Source organism: Pinus tabuliformis, chromosome X (genome assembly GCF_031772625.1).
Source record: "Pinus tabuliformis cultivar Carrire ecotype Pingquan chromosome X, CPIR1, whole genome shotgun sequence".
Taxonomy (NCBI): domain Eukaryota; kingdom Viridiplantae; phylum Streptophyta; class Pinopsida; order Pinales; family Pinaceae; genus Pinus; species Pinus tabuliformis.
The window spans coordinates 1,533,604,195-1,533,611,390 of NC_142308.1; the positions used below are offsets into that span (position 1 = coordinate 1,533,604,195).

General features: G+C 36.2%; 1 pseudogene; it reads right to left on the minus strand.

Annotated features, from left to right (window-relative positions):
• Window positions 1–1,142: 1,142 nt before the first annotated feature.
• LOC149145887 (polyadenylate-binding protein 8 pseudogene) lies at window positions 1,143–2,753 on the minus strand (annotated as a pseudogene).
• Between the last annotated feature and the right edge of the window lie 4,443 nt (window positions 2,754–7,196).

The following is a 7,196-nucleotide window of genomic DNA, read 5'->3' on the forward strand; positions in this document are numbered from 1 at the left end:
CCGCTGACGTCTAATTCTGGTTTTGCATATGTGGTCTGGTGCTGCCCCTGCGTGGGAGCGTTACTTCTGTGCTTGGTCTGTTTGGTTTTGTGAAGGCTTTCCCGGAGAGGGAGACCTCAGAATTTTGTTCTTGGTTCCCAGAGAGCTACCAGAAGCCCTGGAAGACTTGCTTCACAGTTTGTAATTTTCACTTGTACAGTTAATAAATGAATTAGATAGCCTTTATGTAGAAAAAAAAAATATTGTTAGGAAAATTGTTCTTTTCAATAATTTTATTATAGATTGTAACTTTGTAGTGTGTAGTGAAAAAACCAAACAGAAATTATGTATGGAAATATCATAGTTTAAATAAGATATGAATTATCTTTTTCTACCATTCAAAATAACGGGTAGAAGAAAAATACAAGTGTAATCATAGTTTAAATAAGATATGAATTATCTTTTTCTACCATTCAAAATATGGGGCAGAAGAAAAATACAAGTGTAATTTCTTAAGTGAAATTACAAAGCCATAGTCTTAATCATCATGAGCCACAAGACCATAAAAAAGTTAAAATGATGCATGGAAAGTCACTAAAACTGAACACAAAAAACCACCAAAAAATTGCAAAAATTCCTAAAGCTTTTTTGAATTCATCTATTTTATCATGTAAATTTAGAAATAAACCAATTTAGCAAAGATCATTTAAATATAATCTAGGACTGGAAACACCAGGCAACAACAATTGGTGCCATGCCAACTAGATTAGGTAAGTAGGAGAAATGTGAGTGCAACATTGCTCTTCTCTCCTCTTTTCGTTGAGTAGGAGAAACATAAATAGGCTTACGGAGGACACCTTTCTTATTCATTTCTGCCAAAGCTGGGGATGCTTTATCAGAAGATGGGAATGGGACTTCTCTCATTACGTTGCATGAAGTGATTGTGGGGTAAAAGGAAAATGGGAATGAGATTTGCATGAAAATCCCTGGTTGCCTTGCATGAAGTGATTGTGGCATAAAAGGAAAAAGGTTCTCTCAATGTGTTATCATCAATGCTATCATGCAAATGTTTTAAATAAAGATTTGCAGATTTCTTGAGTGCTTTTCCAAGGCATCATTTATTGCCATCAATTTAAACTCTGGCTGCATCATCTGCGTTTTCTTCAATTGCCCAATGGATTAAGCAATTGAGAGAAATGAGACTGTAGCTTTGCTCTTCTCTCCTCCTTTGGTTGAGCCAAAGAAACATAAAGAGGCTTGCCTATGACAACTTTCTTATTCATTTCTGCCAAAGCTCGAGATGCTTCATCAGGGGATGAGAATGAGACAAATCCGAAACCTTTACTGTATCCATGAAAATCCCTCATTACCTTGCATGAAGTGATTGTGCCATAAATAGAAAACAGTTCTCTCAACTTGTTATCATCAATACTATCATCCAAATGTTTTAAATAAAGATTTGTTCCGGATTGCCCCCTTAATTCAGACTTTTTCAGTGCTTTTCCAACGTACAATTCCTTGCCATCAATTTTCTTGCCATTTAAACTCTCAACGCACTTTGCTGCATTGTGTGCATTGTCAAAATTGACAAATCCAAAACACTTTGACTTTCCAGCTTCGTCCCTCATCACTGCTACACTGGTAATTGTTCCATACCTTCCAAAGTAATTCCTCATATCCTCATCATTCATGGAGTCTGGTAAATTATTAACAAACACATTTTTAAACTTGGCTTCTCCATTTGTTTGTTGTGAGTCTGACTCTGGGTTTTTCATGAATTTTGTTTGTTGTGGCTCTGGCTTCTTCTTTTTCATGAATTTTAATTCTTCTCGCTTTTCCTTTTTCATAAAAGGGCCAACATAAACAGGTCTGTCGTTTATCAACGCACCATTCATACATTTTATTGCGTTTTGTGCTGCTTCGTCTTGCTCAAAATGCACAAATCCATAACCTTTGGATTGCCCTGATGCATCATCTATTGCGATCTTAGAAGAGAGAATGGGTCCGAACACACAGAATTTGTGATAGAGGGTTTTATTGTCTACTGCTTTGTGAAGATTCTTAATAAATATGTTTGCGGATCCACACTGGCGGATGCTGGGGTCACGCTGTGAGTACATTATTCGAATAGGCTTTCCATTAAGGGGTGTAAAATTCAAGCTACGTAAAGCCTCGCTGGCATTTCCAGCAGTGCTGTAATTGACATAGCCGTATCCGAGTGAAGTGTTGGTCAAGGCATCTCTGCAGATGCGAACACTGACCACGGGGCCAACCCGTTGGAAGAGTTCCTGAATTTGGGCGTCGCTAACATTCCTCTCCAGATCCCCCACATACAGAGATTTGGGCCCCACTGGTATATTCTCCTTCTCCTTCTGGCTGCCATTCTTAAAAACTCCCTGAGATTTGGTCCCTACGGATTCGTTATTAATAACCCTTTGAGATTTGGGCCCTGCTGATTCATTATTAATAACTCCCAGAGATTTGGGTACTGATTCATTCTCGCTGCCATTATTGATAACTTGCATATTGTGGCTGCCATTATTAGTAACTGCAGCTTGCATATTGTGGCTGCCATTATTAGTAACTGCAGCGTGTTCTTCTTGGGATTGGACCTTAACAGCAGCAGCAACTGCCATTGATGCGTCTTTGCTTTTATTTCTGCTTTCTTGGGATTGGACCTTAACAGCAGCAGCAGCAACTGCCATTGATGCGTCTTTGCTTTTATTTCTGCTTTCTTGGAATTGGACCTTAACAGCAGCAGCAGCAACTGCCATTGATGCGTCTTTGCTTTTATTTCTGCTTTCTCTTGAACCACAGCTTCCAAACCAGACCCTTGGATCAAAATAAAAATCCAGACCAGACCCACCTTAAAGATATCGAAATAAAAATCCAGACCAGACCCACCAATTGAATTCAATTTGAGTGGTGATATACTTGTTTAAATGTGGTGGAGTGGAGTGGATTTATATAGATAGATGTGGTGAAAGTATTGTGCCGGGCCGATCTTTCCAACTGTTATCATGCGTCGGCGCTGTATTATCGTTGAATTTAGAGGCCTTTCCATTTGAATTTGAATTGGAAATGGAAGATTGAATGGAAAAAGCGTGAAAATTTGAGCGTTAGAGTAATAGTAGTTGGAAACCTTAAAATTTAAAGAAGAGAAATTACACAAAAATAAAATATAATTAATAATATAAATTATATTAATTAAATAAATATATTTTGTAATAATTAATTAGATAAATATATTTTGTAATAGATAAAATACATATTTTAATAAAATACAATACAGAGTTTATGAATAATAAATTATTATTAAAAAAAATTAAAATTATTATCCACTTCAATTAAAGAATTTGTCAGTTTATAGGTATGTCTATTTTGGAACAAGGTTTTTACAATTTTAATTTAGTTATTAATAGTTATTAATAGGTATTCTAATTTTAAATCCAACTCGGTGAAGTCTTTTGCATGTTACAAGTAATCTAACAGATCATCAATGTTAGGTAAGGGATATCTATTTTTTAGCATCATCTTAATTAATACTCTATGATGGATGCATAATTACCAATTCCCATCCTTATTTGGTACAATTATGATGGGTGACCCACAAGGTGAGGTACTTGGTCAAAACACACCCTACTATAGTAGCTGTTATAATTACTTCTTCACACATTTTGCTTCAAGAATGGACTATTTATACATCCCAATATTTAGCAAAGCAGATTCTAGAAATAATTGTATTTTGTGGTTCACTTCCCTCTTGGATGGTAACCCTTTAATCTCCTATGACACTCCCATATATGCCTATATAAAATCTCCCAATTGCTTTTTCTACTCTTTATGCACTTTGATGATGATGGACTTTTCGTCCTTGATGAAGAAATATTAATTGGTTATTCTCTTATGTACATGTAGTGACTTCCAAACATGACTCCACTTATATAAAGTGGCAATACATCCAATTATACTTCATTAACATAATTAACACTTATAAAAAATATCTTGCACTATTTTGTTACCTTTATCTTTACATCCTTGTTTATCCAACCCAATGGATATGGGCTAGGCTGATCAAAAACCTTCAATCCAAGTTTGTTGACCAAACCACTATTATGAAATTAACCTGTTAAACTAAGCTGAATGTACCATCTACATTGGTCTTGATCTAGATCTTAATGTGGAAGAGTGTGGGCATCTCCTTCTATTCCTATTCACCTTCATCTACACTGATGTGTAGAAAATATTCTCATCCACACCAGATCTTCTTTTAACTTCATTACTTTAATATATAGTTATAATATTTTTTCTTCCTAACCTTATTTTTGTAATTTTGGTTCAACTCTAAATGCAGTTTCCTGCACTACTGCACAGTGTGACCACGTTTCAGTGGTTGAAATGATTACTAAGATCCTTCTTTAATGTATAGTGGTTGTTGTTGTTGGGCAGGTATTATATTCTTTACATGACTTATAGCATCATTCTCATAGTGGGGTTCTAGGGGGGTTTCCATCCCCCCCTAGTTGGGGGGTATGTAGGGGGGAGTATCCCCCCTACACAAGATTTGGAACAGTGCCAAAAAAATATTTGGGAAATCTTTTGGTTCTTCTTTTGGCATGTGTTTTTTTTATTTTAGCATTTTTCTGGCACATGCTGGTTTTGCACATGGCTTTGTAGATTTGGCCAAAAGAACTATGGTTGTATTGCAATCCACCTTAATTGGTTGATGGTTTATGAATATTATGACATAGACATATCGTATTATAACTTTGTAAAGAATATATATATGAAAAAATCTTGTTGGTTTTCTCGTTTTTGGGTTTCCATGATAAAATATTTGTGTTAATGCGCGTGCCTTCCATTGAATCTTTTCTATTTTAATTAAGAATTTGTTTGCAGAAATTATCTATGCAGGGTTAAAATCTGCAGTTATCTTTCTATCTTCCTGCCTTCCACTTCTTCTTCTTCCCCTTGGAATATTTTTGATGCTCTTTCTCTTCCAAATCACTTGACTAACCTTTATTTTGGCCTTTGTTTTCCAATAACTATGCTTGTACACATGCCTCATCCATTATTCTTAACTTGAAAAGCATCACTTGCTCTCACACACGGCTATGTTAACCCTCTAGATACTTAAGGAGTGGTTGACAGTGTTGGATGTTGACAACATACAAGGCGTCTACCCAATGTGAAGTCACAATTAGACCTCACATTTTTTGGTGTAGGACATCCATATATAAGCTCCAGCCACCATTGCGAGTGATCTTAAAAGAATGCCTTGGACACAAAATGTACACAAGATTTTATGCACATAACTTTTGGGTAGCAAGTATGTAAGCTTTGTGAGGCATCAATTGTAAGGTGTAAAAGGAGCTTCCAAGCGAGAGAGATAAGAACAAGCCTCTAATAAAAAGGTACTATTACTATGAATCTTGAGTTTCTTCATGACTCTTTGACTTCCATAACCTATGGGCTTCTATGTAACTCTTCATATTCGACATATGTCTCTTCATATTCCACATGTGTCTCTTGGACTTCTTTTACATTACATTCATTAACAAAAGATAAAATTACATCAAAATGGTGGCTATATAGGAAAAAACTCTAATAAGACAAAAAATTCCTCATGAAGGAGAAAAGGACAAATCAGTAGCTTGAGCATGGAGTTCATTTCTGATGTAGGAGTGTCATGCTCTAAAGTTTGTCACAATAACTTTAACTTTGATTGGAAGCTCTACAGCATATTACATATTTACCTCTAAAGTATCCGATAATATGGATTTGGAGCTAGACTATATGTTATTCCAAAGCCAAGATAACTTCATGTGAACCTTAGTTAGCACAATTGAATATTGTAGAATAATATTATTGGTGATCTCCAAGTCTTCTTGATTTGTTGCTTGCTTGATTTGTTCAATAAATTATTTTATCTCTTGCGTGATGACATCCTTGCCTCTTATTTCTCCAAGTGAACCCACATAATGAACTTTATGTTTATGTTCCAAGGACTCTAAGCCACTATGCAATCAAACATAAGAAGCTATGGTGTTGGTCACTTGTTCATTAGGGTGGGTGTAGTTCCAAGTATGTAGTCTCAACTATGCTTTATCCACCTCAACAGCTATATTGTCCTTCTTGACTAGATTCTCAGGAACAGTTGGACACTTGAAACCCCAATCTTGTGTCAAATATACACCTTTTCTCGTAACCTTTAGAAGTTTCATGATCTCTTGAGATTGTGGTTTTTAACACCATACAGAAACTACTTGCATACGAATTCTAGAAACAGAAAATAAACAATGGCAAGAGCGTAAAACATAAAATAGATATGCACAGAGATTTTCCCTTGGATCCCAAAACCAAAACTAACAGATTAATTTTTCATTCTATTCCTTTCAATGTTACAATACATATATATGCATGTCGAAGCATCCATAAACCGCAATACATTAAACTGGATTAGAACATAATCGTAGTTCCCTTGACCGGGTCTACAAAATACAATGGACATAAAACCATCATGCCCAAAACCATGTGAAAAATCCATGCAGAAAGCCATAGGTAGGTCCACCCACCTAATATAGGGTCCAGAAAAAAATTCCCAGGGTGCTGCCCAGGACCCTATGTAGGGGAGCTACTGACCCCTTTGTTAGTGCCCAGTGCAATATATAGGGGGTACTGCTAGCCACCCACGAGTGGGGTAATTGTGGAAAGAATATAACACAAACCAACATTCTCCCACTTGTTGTTTTCTTTCCACAGGGGGGCACAGGAGAGCTTAGTCATTGATCCAGCCCTGTAATTCCCATTGTTTCTCTACACCAAGAGAACTTCTTAGTGCTCACAGACTTTGTCAATGCATCTGCAGTATTCTTCGAAGTGTCCACCTTTACCAGAAACACCTTTTTGTCCTCAACCATATCCCTCACAAAGTGATATTGAACATCAATGTGCTTTGTCTTTAAATGATAATCAAGGTTCTTTGCTAAGAAAATTTCACTTTGGCTGTCACAGTCTATCCTTATAGCTCGTTGTACTAACCCCATACTTGAACACAATCTTTGCAACAAACTACTTCCTTGCCTGCATGAGTGGTTGCCATGTATTCTTCCTTTGTAGTTGAAAATGCCACTACAGACTGTCTCTTATTCATCCAACTGATTGCACCTCCAAATAGATTAAAAACATACCCAATTGTATATCTTCTCTGATCTAGA